The 16642-nt window shown below is 32.7% G+C and overlaps 1 pseudogene; it reads right to left on the bottom strand.

Annotated features, from left to right (window-relative positions):
- Positions 1 to 671: 671 nt before the first annotated feature.
- LOC18601384 (ABC transporter B family member 15-like) lies at positions 672 to 15693 on the bottom strand (annotated as a pseudogene).
- Between the last annotated feature and the right edge of the window lie 949 nt (positions 15694 to 16642).

A 16642-nucleotide genomic window follows, 5' to 3' on the forward strand; every position in this document is an offset into this window, starting at 1 on the left:
TACACGCCATGTTTAGAAAGTGTTACACGCTAGCTCAAAAATTGTTACATGCCTTGTTCAAAAATGCTACACGCAAGTTCAAAAATTGTTACACGCCATGTTAAATAAAAATGCTACACGCCATGTGCTAACACATGTTATTTCAGTATATTTTTTACACGTCATCTGCTTTATAGATGCATGGAGTGTAACAACTCTGCGTAATGTTTCTAATCCATGTTCTAATTTACACAAAAGGTTTCAAAAATTTATGTGTTGCAGCAATAAACCCAATAACATACCTTGATGTCATCTCCGTTATAGGGTCTGTTTATCAACAACAATATGGCCAGATGCTAAGAGATAGACCACAGCATGATGATGATGGTGCTCAACAGAGAGTTGACAGAGCTCATACAATTCAGAGAGCTGAGAGAGCTAATGACGATGGTGCTTAATTGAGAGTTCACAGAGTTGATACAGTTCAGAGAGCTGAGAGAGAAAGATGAGCGAGCTCAAACAGCTGAGCATTTATTTCTATTTTCTCTATGGCGGGAGGGAGATATCGGGAGCTTAATTTGCCACGATGTTTTTAAGGGCATTTTGGTCTACTCTGGCTTCTTTTTGGCTAGAAACAGTTAACTTTATAAGAGTGGTTATTTTTAAAATCACCTTATGAGGAGGCCTATTTCTCACAATTTCCTCAAATTATAATGCTGAATAATATTAATTATGAGCGAAAACAAAGACAACCCAACGAAACTTAAAGCATAAACCTTTGTCTTTTCTTTAATTTCACCATGATCTGTGAGGAAAAATATTGATATCATTGACCCCTTTGTGAAAGCTGAAAGTGGTTGCACTGCACCGAATAATACTGCCCCCAAGCATCCCATGCAAGGTTGGTTGTTTCCACTCTGGTAAATTCAAAGCCAACAATCTCCTAAAAGATGGCGCAAGGGATTTTTTATCTTCAACATTGATATCTCCATCCAGTGAAGCATGGTTTGGTGCTACAGAATTGGCAGAACTTGTCCTGCTAGCTAAAGAAAGTTTACGAGTGCTAGCATTATTGCTGTCCACGTTTGTTACATAAGATGAGGCATTTATGGCTAAATCTTTATCGCCTTTTTCTTGGACTTTTTCTTTTTCTGTTTGTTGAAGTTGGACTAGCATGGGATAAAAGCCCTTCTCATTTACCATTAATTCATCATGTGACCCGGCTTCCATGACCTGGCCATCTTGGACAATGGCAATTAAATCTGCATGTCTAATGGTAGAAAGGCGGTGGGCAATGACAATAGTTGTACGTCCAAGAGAGGCCTTGTCAAGAGCTTCTTGCACAATACGCTCAGATTCAGAGTCTAGTGCACTTGTTGCCTCATCAAGCAGGAGGATTTTGGGTGCTTTTATCATGGTTCTTGCTATGGCTATTCTCTGTTTCTGTCCCCCAGACATTTGTACCCCTCTCTCGCCAACCTGTTTATTCGTAAAACTTTATCATTGGATTATATGTGATCCATATATAGTCCTGATCAATATATGCAAGGGATGACAGATGCTTAATGAATAAAGAAAAAAGTAACTGCTCAGTTTACAAGTTAACAGAAGTCAAAGGACCTATTTTACTAATTATATCTAACAACAGATTGGCTTGCTTAACATACTGTGTTCTAAACGACATTTGAACCAGTCTGCTGATTGCTGTATAGGACAGGTTACAAGCTGGATGAAATCTCCTGCACTTATTTTAATTGTTTATATATATAATATAAATATATATATATATATATATATATATATATATATATATATATATTGCTAATGCTGGAGAACCTTTTTGTTCACAATTCTTAGTAGAACCGCGGATTGTCATTTTCATAAATATACTATATGAAAAGTGTGTATTTTAGTGGAGAAGCTGATACAAGCAAATAAATACAAAAGCTGATGAGACTAACCTGGGTGTCATATCCTCGAGGCAACCGGGATATGAAATTATGGGCGTTGGAAGCTTTAGCAGCTTCAATAACCTCTTCCATTCCAGCATCCTCCCTGCCAAAAAGAATGTTGTCTTTAATGGTTGTTGCAAACAGTGTAGGCTCTTGACTCACCAACCCCATCTGCGACCTTAACCACTTTAGCTGCAATTAATTAATAGAAATCCCATCAAGAAGTATGTCTCCTCCAAGTGGGTCATAGAACCTTTGCAACAGGAAATCACTGTGGATTTTCCTGATCCGCTACTACCCACCAAGGCCACAGTTTTTCCTGCTGGTACTTTGAGACAAAAATTCTTGAAAATTATGCTCTCAGGCCTTGAGGGGTATGCAAATTCAACTTGTTTGAATTCACCTTCTCCTAAAACATTCTCTAAAATCTCCCCTTCCATATTGTCTAAATCAATCTTTGGGACTCTTTTTATCACTTCATTTATACGCAGGGGCGGAGCCTCCTTATGTGATGGGGGCCATGGCCCCCACAAAACTTTTAAAATATCTTTCATATCATATAAAAAATTTTAAATATTTTTATATATTCTATTATTAGCTCCCTCAAAATAATGTTTTATTTAATAATTAATATAAATAATAAATAATAAAATGATATCTCTTTTCTCACTCAACTTTCATTTTTTTAATTTATATTATTATTTTTATTTATATTTGTTTATTTTTTTCATTTCTATTCTATTTGTTAATATGTTATAAGTTTCTATAAATATTCTTTTCTAAATTTCTACAAACCATTAACCATATTCTTTTTTTCTCTTTTTTTCTATGTAATATGTGGTATTTACTTCCTACTTGCCATATTCTTCTTTTTTATATTACATAAATTTTATTTTTTATGATTTTAATCTTTAAAAATTAATAAATTATTATATAGTTTTCAAATATAAATTGTAGTGTTATATTGTTATTTAAAATTTCATCAATGTATCATTTTTTTTATTAATCCTAATTATGTAAAAGGAAATTAACTTGAGTATATTTTTTTATATGTTTTACGTTTTATGTTTAGTTAAAATAAAATTATCTTGAATATATAGTATTTAAATAATTCTGATTATATAAGAAAAAATTATTAATTTTATATATTAGTTTTAACTATTTATATTTTACAAATTATAGTTTTATATTTAATTTCTTATTTTTATTATCAATATTTTTATTGTTGATTGAATTTAACATATTAATTTGTTAAAATTTTTAACTTTTATTCAATTGTGTTTGGCCCCTCAATAAAATTGGGCTAGCTCCGACCCTTTTTATACGCTCGGCAGCTGAACATGCTTCGAAGAGGGGCTTCAGGTTAGATAAACTAGCACCGAGTTGTCTGTTCAGTAAGGAAATAAATGTTAACAATCTGACGAAAAACTTTACAGAAAGAGAGGCGGAAATAAAAGTAGTTGCATTTATATGGAAAACTGAGATATATATTATCACTATCTAAAGTAGCATCTTGGTTGGGAATTGAAAATTCTTGAGAGAAATATTAAGGTTAAAACTCGTACTGTCCACCCATTGCAATGCAGGTGCCCACCATGAAAACAGTTCCACCCTGAGCTCCATGATACATGACCATTCTGCTACCATAGTAAGTAGTGAAAGCCCAAATAGCAAACGTAATGCCACTGCTTCCAATGGCCAAGCCCTTAGCCAAGCCTTGCCTCAACCCCAACTTCACAGATCCTTGTAGAGCTGCAGAGAACTCAGTTGTGGTTTTGCTTTCACCAACAAAGGCATAAACAGTTCTCATAGAAGATATTGCCTGCTCTTCTACTGTGCTGGCCTTATTATACTCCACTCTAATCTTCCTCGCAAGATTCAGTAAAATTTTCCCATATATTAAAGCAGGAATCACCAGCAGCAGAACAAAAGGAAAAACCACGAGCTAATCTCCATAGTATCAGAAAAGCTGCTATGTAAGTTCCAACAGATGTAACACCTCTTGCTATTAAGTTTGGGACCTGATACGTAGTAGAGAAGTCATGAATCAACATACAACTCAAATAAGAGTGGTTGAGTGGTTTTTTGAAAGTGGAAATAGTTCAATTAACCAAAAAAGGGGTTAAATATTATTTTAAGCATGGTGGCAATCTAGCAATGATAAGATAAACATTTTAGAAGCATTGACAACCTTCTCACTGATAACTTCTTGAATTATAAGACTATCATTGGAAACGCTTGTGACTACTTCTGCTGTGACAGTTACATTCAAATCAAAGTAGCCTACATCTTGCCTCAGCACAGCTTTCAAGTATCTAGTTCTCATTCTTGTGGCTTGTCTTTCACTTGTTCTTGTCCAACAATATCCTTCTGAAACATTCAAAAATTGTAGAGGAAAAAGAAAGAATCAATACATAGTTACTTCCCTGTACTTTGGAAGAGAATAACAACATTTTCACTTCAGACATGCCAAGGAAACACCCACACCATCCCCCACAGGCCGTCAGAATCAGGGACAGCGCAACCTGTTACCCACAAAATTAGCAAATTAAAAGGACGATCTTGTCATACTACATAAAGTAAAATACTGAATATCAGGTTATATTTCGTATACTTAATTGTATATGTTATGTTCTGTGGAAATATTGAAGCACAATAAATTTTTTTTTCCTTGATTAAGCTTGTAAGTACTTAATTATAACTATAACTCTTCTGGTCAAGTATTAACAAACTAAAATTCAATTAGACTTCATCTCTTGTAACATTACGCAAACTTGATATATATATATAGAGTAATGAAGTTAAGTACTTCAATGTGTTTACGTGCTCTGTTGCTGGTTTGAAAATTGATAGAGACTTTCCTTCTTGGTCAGAAATTGAATGACCAGAGAAAGGACCTGTTTTTCCTTTTGTTATCAATGTACAGATAATTTGAAGCTCATCTAGGAAGTCACTTTGCTGGGATTTTTGTTAGCCAGAGAGCTTTTATGGAGCTACTGTATGGTTATCAAGGGCGATGGCTCTGTTTTAGTGTCTGTTAGCGGGTGTACGGCCAGTTTTGGGTAGCTTCTTTTGCATTATAGGCAGCACTTATCATGCTGGGGACATGTCCTACATGATTTGGCTGCTTTACTACAAAAATGAGGTAGTTTTGTACACATCCATTAATTAATGAAATTACATGAAATGCTTTTTTTTAAAAAAAAAAATTAATCACTAAAAAACGCTTGTTTCATCTGGTCTGCCAGCTGCTTAGGTCTTTTATTAGATACTCTTGCGTGGAATAGTATCAAATCTGAGATTATTTGGCATTTGATTATGATAGATATTTATTCAATAGACCTGTTTTAATCAGAGCATGATCTACATGAAGCTACTTGGTTTCGGGATATTCTGCCTTCTAGAAAACTGAATTAATTAATAACAGAAGTATATATGTGTACACTTCAATATAAAGGTTAAAAAAATTGCAATATTAAATCAAAAAAATTCAAAAGCTTGGCATCATGCTACATGAAATGGCATCTACCATGTCTCAGATTCCTTACCGAAAGCGAACAAATGAATAGGAAAAGCCAAAAGGAGAGAGGAATAATAGTTTAATTTGTAACAAAACTAGGCCTTTCAATATCATCAATCTTGATATTTAACTTGTCTATATGCTTAATTCCTTAATTTAATTTATTAAGAGCAATTCACTTTAATAGAAGGTTCAAGGTTAATAAGGAAATAGTTCATTCAATAAGAAAATTATAATTAAGAAAATTTAATTTAACAATGAAATCAACAAAAAATAGTCAGTATTTTAATTTAATAAGAAAAAAAAGCATTAACTAATAATCAATTGGTCAATCTTTAATTTAATAAGAAACTTATCAATTGAGAAAATTTTACATTAATAAGACTTCCATATTAATAAGAAAATAAAAAAAATTAATTAATATTTTAATTTAATAAAGGAATCATTAATTAAAGATAAAACAATTAATTTAATAAATTGTAAAATAAATATAAATGTGGTTCACTGTTTACCCTTTTAGAATTGGTGTTTTATATATAATAATGATTAAGCAACGACTGAGATGCAGACATAACCTGGGTATCTTATCCTTGAGACAACTGGGTTATGAAATTATGTGCATTGGAAATTTTGACAGCTTGATTAGCCTCTTCCATTTCGGCATTCTCCTTAATGCTTAGGTTGTTGACTCACCAACCCCATTTGTGATCTTAGCCACTTGAGCTGCAATTTATTAACAGAAACCCCGTCTAGTAGAATGTCTACCTCAAGTGGGTCATAAAACCTCTGCAACAGTGACATAACTGTGGATTTTCCTATCGGGAATTATTTTTTTTTTAAAGCAAAAATTTTATTAATTTCAAAAATTTGTATGTCATAATAAATCTTAAATTTTATAGATAAAATATTTCTAATGACATAAGAAGTCAAGTTATGGAGAAAAAAAAATAATACACTTTTGAAATGACTAAATTACTCCAAAAGACAAAAGCGTTATCAGCCACTGAACAAATAAAGACCTATCTCTTTCATCAATTAACCAACTAATCCTAATCCAAATTAACCTACCTTTTTATCAAATTACTCACTAATTTTGAACCTCATGTCAAAATATACATCAAAACCACACAAAAACAAATTCCTCCTTCTACCTTGTCTTTTTCCATTATTTCCTGATTTTGCTCCAATAAAGGAATGCCATTAATCAATTTCCCATTTTCACCTATTTTTTCTCAAACTCTTAATTTTCTGACCGTTAATCAACTCAAGAGAATACTTGGAAACATGGCATTTCCCCCTTTTACTCCTATGCACCCTATTGTTTGCCCATTCCTCTTCGAATTTTCTAAGCAACTGCTCATTTTGCCCCTCTTCATATGAAGTGGGGGCATTATGAAGACACTTAGCCATTGTGAAAAACAACAATCGTGATGAAGTTAGAAACCTCGCTAAGGTGAATTACTAATTTTGGCAAGGTTAGAAAACCCCAAATGAAAAATAGCTAAATTCCTACTTTAGTTGGCCAAGTCAAAAATATTAAAAACCTCTTACTATTTATTTATTTATTCTCAACTTGAATTTATTGGAATAATAACTAAGCCTAATAGTCCTATTTATAGTGTTATTGGCCTACGTTTTAATAAAATTCTACTTCTAGTTGCTTAGTTCAATTAGAGTAGTTAACAAGAGATTTAAATAAAATAGGTATTCTATTCTTAAATAGAACATGACTAGCCTAATCAAATAATAATCCTTAAAGTGCTAAAAATCCTAATAAAAATAAGAAAAGAATCCCAATCTAAATAAAATAAAAAAAATAAAATCATAAACCAATTAAAATTAAAAAAACTAAATTAAATAAAATAAAATTCTAGATGCTCCTGGATCATTCTCCTCGAGTCAAAAACAGACTTGACTCCAACAAGTAGGCCTTGACATACTCATTGTAGATGTTTGGATCCACATACTCTCATGGTCCACAGTAACCATTCGAATAATTCATCCGATGTTTTGAATGTTGTTTTCCATTCATCTCCACTTCTCATTCTAATTTGATGATATCCACTCTTCAAATCAATCTTTGAAAACACCTTGGAACTAACTAGTTGATCAAGCATCTCATCCACTGAGGAATAGGAAAACGATACTTGCTTTAATCTTATTCATGACATGGTTGTCCATACAAATCCTCCATGAATCATCTTTCTCTAACAAAGCTAGACAAGCAAAGGACATTTACTTTTACGTACTAGACCTTTCTCCAACAACTTCTGGACTTGTCTTTGTACCACCAAGGACTCACCTTGTGCACGTTGAGTATAAATTTCCTCTATCTCCTCATCATATTCATCATAAACCAGCTCTAATTCTTTCCAATCCATATAATCTTCTTCATCACTTGAGCTACTATAGTTAATTTGAGTAGCATTACGTCTTGCAAATTGCTCTTGTAATTCTAGAACTTGATGATGTAATTCTTCAATCTCAATCTCATGATCATTTATTTGATGATTTTGACGTCTTGGCAGCATCTTGTTGGCTTAAATGAGGAACAAAAAATATGGCAGCAATGATATGGTTATATACAAATAATCTAAACATAAAAAAAAAAAAGAAAACATAACGTTTGTTCCTTCACTCACATAATTATTTCTTTTTACATAAACCATCAAATTAACATTTAAAATTTAATATAACAAAGAGTCAAAGATAATAAAATTAACATCCACAAAATAAAACTAACACAAGACCATTAACCATCACAAATTATCAACTTACATCTCCTTCATGATGTGGCTCTTCACATTCACTCACATAGGCTATCTAACAATTGAAAGAATATAAAAAATATAATTAGTATAAATTGTTTTTAATAACAAAGTAAAAGAAGATTAAAAATGAAAAATTATGTAAAATGTCATAAAATTTAACATTTACCACAATTGAAGTGAAAGAATACATTTTTGACATCTTCACTTAACAATTGTAAGACCTCAACCTTTATAGACTCGTAATTAGAAATAGACGCGATAATGTGGAATAAGGGTAATTTCGTCATTTCCTTAGTAAGTCCCTAAAAGTAAGTTTTAAACAATATTAAGGCCTAATTAGGCCTAAGGCATAAATGAATGATGAAAATATTGGTAAAATGACAAAAGAAATAAAAATGATGATGATTTTCACGGTAGGGGCAGAATGGTCGTTTTTCACCTCGAGTCAAAATGTTTAAGTTTTCATGAACTTGAGCCTTTCTAGACCATTATGGACTTTTTTTCAGTGTCAAAAGAGTAAAAAGATTGCATAAAGGGTTGGAGGAGAACAAGCTAACTAGTTGAGGGCATTTTCGTAATTTAAGTGGAGTTTGATAAGCTTGAGCTATAAGTATCTTTTTCTTCCAACAGCTTCTTCATTCTCCAGCAGCTTTTCTTCTTCTTCTTCCTCTCATCTCACGTTGCTTTCATCCTCCATGAAAGCTTGATATGAAAGCTACATAACCTTCCTCAAAATAGCTCTAATTTTCAAGCTTTTGTGCACTTCTGCATAGAACCCTTGTACTCTTTCACTTTCTCACTTTAAAACCCTTGAAAAATCTTATTTTCATACTTTCTCTTACTAGTTAGGTGTTTTAGAGAGAGAAAGAGTGTCAAGACCCGAAACTCCCGTCAAGCCCGTCATAACAACTGCGATGTCCCGATCGACACTCATTATCCGGAATGTCAACCAGAGCCCCGCAAGGCTTTAATATCAGTTTTTCATTTCCCCTAGTGAGTAACCGTTGCCAAATATTATGTTCTAAAGGATTTTGAGCTATTTTCAATTTAAAACAGATAAAATAAAAGTTTTCGTCTCACAGGGGCATTTTGGTCATTTTCCACTGAAAATTTCGAAACCAGTTAAAAATGTAGTAAGCAAGTACCAATCGCATAATTTACAATCAAAAATAAGTTTAAGCACCTAAAACCTTTATTTAAAATAAAATTATAATTGTTTGAATATAATGAGAAGATAAAACAAAATGTTCAATAAAATATTTTATTTTCTTATAAACAGTAATTTTAAAGTTATACGTAAATACTTTTTGTAATGCAAAAGCAAAATAAATTCATTCATACTGTAACGCAATAAACTAGAGTATTTAAATTAATTTAAATTTACAATATCAAGTGGGCCCACAAATAACTAGAAGTAAGGAAAACTGTGAACCTACAGTTTGGAGGACGCAAATCCAATGGAAGCTCTCGACAAAATCAGTTATCTACAGCCTACTCGGAGTCTGAAATGGGTGGAAAGGAGGGTGGTGAGATTATAAAATCCCAGTGAGTAAACAAACATCATTTAAATCAGCTAAAGCCGAGTAAAAGGAGACAATTAAAATATCCCATCATATTACGTATTTCAAATTTGAAAACTCATCCCAACCCATGCAAACGATTGTATTTTATTTAATTTCTCATTTAGGCTTTTGACTTCTATAAACATTTGGCTCATGCCATCAAATAGTACACGACGACACCTTGATCAGAGGCGTACACTCGAGCCTGCCAAGGCTGTTAAAATTTCACATACACGTAAAATATATTTTTAGTTTGAGAAAAACACAGCCGTTCCTTGGCGTTAGCAGAGTTCTTCATCACGAGGTGGTTCGACGTGACGTGAACTCTATCCATACCTCAGGAGATACCCTACGAGCCTCTTCGACCGAGGTACATATATATATATCCGAATTTTGTGCCCTTCTAATAGGCTGGTCCACAGAATCCGCCAACTGTAGCAAGCTAAACCCACCATACAATAAAATTCAACAACATGATATGACAATTATTGTAATTCACAGCCTTTCAAGGCTAAATACACATTTCATATATTTCAACACAAATACCAATTCAGCCATTCATGCAAATATTGTCATAAGCCATTCGATTTCAAATCATAAATTTACAACATAACAAGTGGTCTCCAATTACTCTATTTTTCAAAATCATTATTCGATTTCAAGACAATTTATAAAATCTTTTTATGTAAACACATTTTGTTTGTAAAACACAAAGATTTACCATTTAAACTCATTTTTATAAAATTTCACCAAAATCGAATAAAAACATACTTTAGATAATTAAATGATGGTAAGGTTACTCACCTCACAATAGAGGGATTTCTACATCGCTATTGATTCGTATACGCGTACAATTATTCCTAATTGCCAATCATATACTTTGTTCGACACACTTCCACCATAACTTTCCTAACAATAATTTAAATCCAATATGTTTAGTGAAATCAATTCTACTTCTCTCTCTCTCATTCTATCATAAATCCACTTACCTAATTTACATCTTAATACATTTTTTACTATAATTAATTGCATCCTTCGTTTACGTAATTCTTTAGATTATTAACATTGGTAACTTATTTATGGTATTAAGTGCCTATTTCAACCTTTTAAACAACTTAAATTTACTTCATATCACCAACTAACCAATGTATAATTAAATAAAATAAGCTAGTCTCCATATAGTCCAATTTCATAATAAGTCATGGAGAAGAGTAAAGAATTTTACCCAATTAAGCTAGGTTGGCCCAAGTCTCCACTTTCCTTTTCTTTTGGACTTTTCTTCCTTTGATGTTTTTGGACTCTTTTATGATTTCTCCTCAACTTATTTCTATTGGGTCATGCCCATTTTTCTTTCTTGTTGGGCCATGCCCATTTTCCTTTCTTGTTGGGTCATGCCCATTTTCCTTCCTTATTACTTTCTTTTCTTTTCTTTTCTTTCTTTCTTCCACCGTCCAGCAGCCCTTGTTGTCTTTCTTTTTCTTTTCTTCACATGCACAAACCGTCCCAACTTCTTTCTCTCTCTCCCTCTCACCACCGGCCACACTTTCTTGCCTTTTATCCTTCAATTTTTCAGCAGCTAAAGCTGCTCATATTGGCTTCAAAATCAATAGCTAAGCTACTATGTTTTTCCTCAAAAATTCAGCAGCTAAGCTGCTCTTTTCTTTCCAAAAATTAGTAGCCAAAACAACAACAATTAACCACCAAAACAGCACCTTACAACCTTCAAATTCTGCTGCAAAAATATGCACATTTTAGCCTCCAAAATCAGCAGCAAAGTTGCAATTTTTGGCCTCCAAAATCAGTAAAAAATAGCTCTTTTCAACCTCCAAAATCAGCCCTTAAATGGCTCTCTTTACCTTCTTAAATGGTGTCAAAACCAACCCCTCAACTCAGCTCTCTTTTCCTTTTGTTTTTTCTTTCTCTCTCGACTTTCTCTTTGTTTTTGTTTTTCTTTCTCTCGACTCTTTCTTTGTTCTTTCTTTCCTTTTCTTCTTTTGTTTCTCTTTTACTCTTCCTCACAACCGACCTCTCTCTTCTTCTTTGTCTTCTTCATTTAACTCATTCAATTATATATACATATATATATATATATTATGCCTTCATGAATCTTCCACATTGTTCCACATTACCGGCCCCTCCAATAATTTTTTTTCTTCCTTCACCATTCTACTCCACATGGTCGGCCCCCTCCATCTAACAAAGTAAAGAGTCTTTGACTCTTTTTATTGACCACATGGGCGGTTGCCCATGTTGGTCTTCTAATATATATATATATATATTACTTATATTATTATTTCACTATTTATTTATTTTATTTCTTCCATTAATTTCACTACATAATCCTTCAATCTTTATGTTTTAAATTCGATCTCTTTGATGCGTCTAAAAATTTCAATTTTCATTTATCTTCCTTTCTCTGTGCGTGTACCACTGAAATATAAAACTTACTCCTGAACGCGGTATTACCACAATATTTAAATACTTACTTATCCGCATTGGTTCGACTTAACAAAACACGCGTATTTCACTTTCGTCATTCATTTCTCCAAAAATTCACTTGTATTTCTTCTCCCCCACTTGGATCACCCATATGATCCTTCTTCACAACTGATTTCGACATCCGACTAAATAATAATATTTTAATATTATTTTATTAATAAAATATTATTTTATTTTAAAAATTTTATCTTGTCTCCTTGGTTGCCAAAATTCCTTATTATACCTCAATTGACCTTCGAATCATCCTTTTATCTCACAAATTCTCCTCCGATAAAATATTATTATTTTATTATTATTTCCTCGCGTGAGAAATATTTTATCATAAACTATTCCTTTAATCTTTTATCACTTTTAAACATTTTAATTGACCTCAATTTGCATCCGATCAACTTTATTTACCACCATATCAAAGTATGGGGCATTTCAATCTCTCCCACTTAAATAGAATTCGTCCTCGAATTCCTATCAATGTTGACTGATCAATTTCAGCCTATGATCTTATTCCAATTTTCTTTTATAGGGACATTCAATTTATTCACCTCGTTCACCTTCAGTTTAATTTAAATACTTCATTTATGTCAATTATCATCCATTGGAGCCAGATCAACAGTACCTTTCACAATCATGATTTCTTATATCAAGTCACTAAGCATACCCTTATCACCCTTATTAAATTTGAACCATAACCTCATCTCAATTATACCGATTTCGATCACATATCACACTTACTTATGTATACCTAATCATCATTTTATTAATTTGCTCCATGCCAAATTTCTCAACCTTGATCTATTCATTTTATGTTTTTTTTTCCATACACTTCCTTTAATAGAGTTCCACTAAGAACTTAAACAATCCAAGGTTTACCTTCAAAGTCACTCATAACTCTAATCGTTCATTGCATGCTCGATAACACTTTAGCTTTCTGACCCTTCTGGACATTATTTCAAAATCTCCCAATTACTGAGAACAATTCTTCACCTTAGTTAATCAAATTATCAATTTCATATATATATATGTACATGTATTTTTCAAATGTCAACATCTCTCGTTATGTATAGAGATCCATGTGTTCACATGCCTTGGATTACATTTCCCTTTATTCATCCGCATCCAAATCTTAGATTCAATATAATAATCCTTATAGTGCATATCAACCTTCTTATTATGCTTGCGTATAACTTCATATCCTTTATATCATTTCCAATCATATGCTTAAGTTTCATCATGCTATATCCTCACATCACAATGTCATTAATCACATCTCACTTACTAAATGTCACTTAAAAACTTAGACTGATTCGAATCATGCATGCCTTAAGCATTTTCAAATTTCCAATTTCCATACTACCATAGGAGGTTTTCATTATTAGCTTCATTATCCAAATTATCTTCAATCATCCTTTGTTCTATTATTCTATACTAATGTGACATCATTCTCCTCGGACCAATCTGTAGTTTATACTTGAAATTGTATGGCTTGAAACAAAGTTCTTCTTAAGTACTTTTTAACGTCAACACAAATTTCACTTCCAGCTGACGACTTCCTCTTTATAGCCACATAGCTTATTGCTAACTTTCACAAATTCCATAGCAAAAATCCTCTTGAGCATTTCCTTGAGCATATCTATCTTAGACTTATGTCTCGCAGCACGTGATTACTTTACTTGTGACTTAGCCGTTAGGTTCCTTAGCAGGTTTTAAAAATCTCACATTTTATACTTGTCGTGTATGATTAGAAATTTCTTTTCAAAGATACTTGTGCATTTCTAAAACACTTAATCTTTTATTTGCTCCTCAAAATCTCGAGCATATCGTTCTACAGACGTGCACTTATTCTTAAAGGTATATAAATACGTACTCATCTATTCAATTGCCAACTCATTTTCATAGGTTCCTAGGGTGTTCCACAATTGGCCTTGTGTTGTTACTAACTCTTGTCGTTTAACTAAGTCAAGATAGAAATTGTAAATTCTCATAATGATATTCTATATAAACCTGTTTTCTATACCATCCTTATAATCCTTCATTCACACTTTCATCACTTGGTATCTTATCTCAATATAGCCATCTCAAAAATCTTTCAATTTTTTTTTTGTATGCCCATACACAAGGCGATAAAGAAGTTTTTCAATCTGTTCAAGTAGACATTCTCTAGAATATTTAAAACTCTTAAATAACAAAGCTCAATAGCCAATAACCAAAATTCAATTTGTAAACTCATTATCGTGTCACTCCCATCTTACTCATGTATCATAAGCGTGAGGTATTCGGAGCATTACAGCGTTGGACAGTTAGTGCTGCAGCACGGTGACTACTAAAAATTTTCTCATCAAAGTTATTTGTCTGCATTCAAAGTTACTACATCAATCATCCTCAATCATTGGGTTTCCCTTCTAGGCATATATCATGAGTTCCATAAGTATAGATACCTTCTCTTTGCTTGTCATACGCACTAAGCCAAGTTAATACTTTCATCTCATGTCATCTTTTAACTTTCATCAACATTCATAGAATCCTACCTCAAAACATCCTTTCCATACGGTGTAATAAATTCATAACACATATACCACCTCACACATAAGTTGCTTAAATTACAATCATCAACTTAATCACGTTATCCATTTCGAATGTCATTTATAATCTTATTGCTTCCTCCTATAACTTTTCTTAATAATTATATTACCAATTTATCCCTGTTATACTAAAAGATTCCCATACATATCCAGTTATTTAAACAGCTACTTTACATTCCGTTCGAGTCATACAAAATAGAAGCCACTCCTAACTCCTTTGTACAGATAACTACTATCTCCTTTACACTAAATCTACCTAGAGTTAAAGTAGTACAAAATCCTACGAAAATATTATATGTCATTAGAATCATCATCTTAATATGATCTTAGCGGAAGATTTTACTCCAAGTCCTTCTTAAGATCCTCTTCTAGGTTCTCCTCCTCTTGAGATCTTCTCCTTTGTTCCTTAATCCAAGCTTGTTGTATTCTCCTACGTTCCTCATCACTTATCGATGCAGCATTTCTTCCACAACCGGGAGGAAAATGTCGTACAACGTTCACCTTCCTACAGGGATAACTTGCAACAGTTACTTTCTCCTTATTCTTTTCTTGTTGTTCATTTACATTCATCCCATAGCCTGGAGGATAGTGTCGAACAACTGTCACGCCCTTCCTAGGACGAATACCTCCTTCGGCTATCCTTAATTTTCCCCTTTTTTTAGCATATTCCTTAGAATCTCTCAAAAGGGAACTTCTCATGCTTACATTAATATTATTACTATCTGCACTTTCTAGACTACTCAGTTCCGACTGCCATCGGCTCCTAGTAGTAGAATCTAGCGATCCTTCGCTAATACTATGAGAGGCGTTGGGACTACCGTCTCCCCTAGACATGGTGTGTGTATCACTAGTGTACCTCAAAACCTATACACAATCAAATAGTAATTGCTTAATTATTTACGTATCACAAGAGAAGGTAGGTTTCTATATGCAAATACATGCATTCAACTCAACCTAACCTAACTTAACTTAACTTAACTTGACTTAACTTGGGCCACACTGACACTGTAAATTTTAAAATAACTTTAAAACAACTTTAAACCCAAAAGCTCTAATCTTAAAAACCAAAGGCTTTGATACGAATAGAATTGTCACGACCCGGAACTCCCTTTGAGCCCGTGACAACCGTCGCGATGTTCCGATCGACACTCATTACTCGAAATGTCAACCGGAACCTCACAAGGTTTTAATATCAATTTTTCATTTCCCCCGGTGAGTAATTGTTGCTAAATATTATGTTCTAAAGGATTTTGAGCTATTTCCAATTTAAAATAGATAAAATAAAAGTTTTCGTCTCATAGGGGCATTTTGGTCATTTTTCACTGAAATTTTTGAAACCAGTTAAAAATGTAGTAAGCAAGTACTAATCGCATAATTTACAATCAAAAAAGAGTTTAAGCATCGAAAACCTTTATTTAAAATGAAATTATAATAATTTGAATATATTGAAAAGATAAAACAAAATGTTCAATAAAATATTTTATTTTCTTATAAACAGTAATTTTAAAGTTATACGTAAATACGTTTTGTAACATAAAAGCAAAATAAATTCATTCATACCATAACACAATAAACTAGAGTATTTAAATTAATTTAAATTTACAATATCAAGTGGGCCCACAAATACTAGAAGTAAGGAAAACTGTGAACCTACAGTTTAGAGGACGCAAATCCAATGGAAGCTCTCGACGGAATTAGTTATCTATAGCCTACTCGGAGCCTGAAATGGGTGGAAAGGAGGGTGGTGAGATTATAAAATCTCAGTGAGTAAACAAACATCATT

Source organism: Theobroma cacao, chromosome 4, assembly GCF_053813885.1.
Source record: "Theobroma cacao isolate CCN51 chromosome 4, ASM5381388v1, whole genome shotgun sequence".
Lineage (NCBI taxonomy): Eukaryota > Viridiplantae > Streptophyta > Magnoliopsida > Malvales > Malvaceae > Theobroma > Theobroma cacao.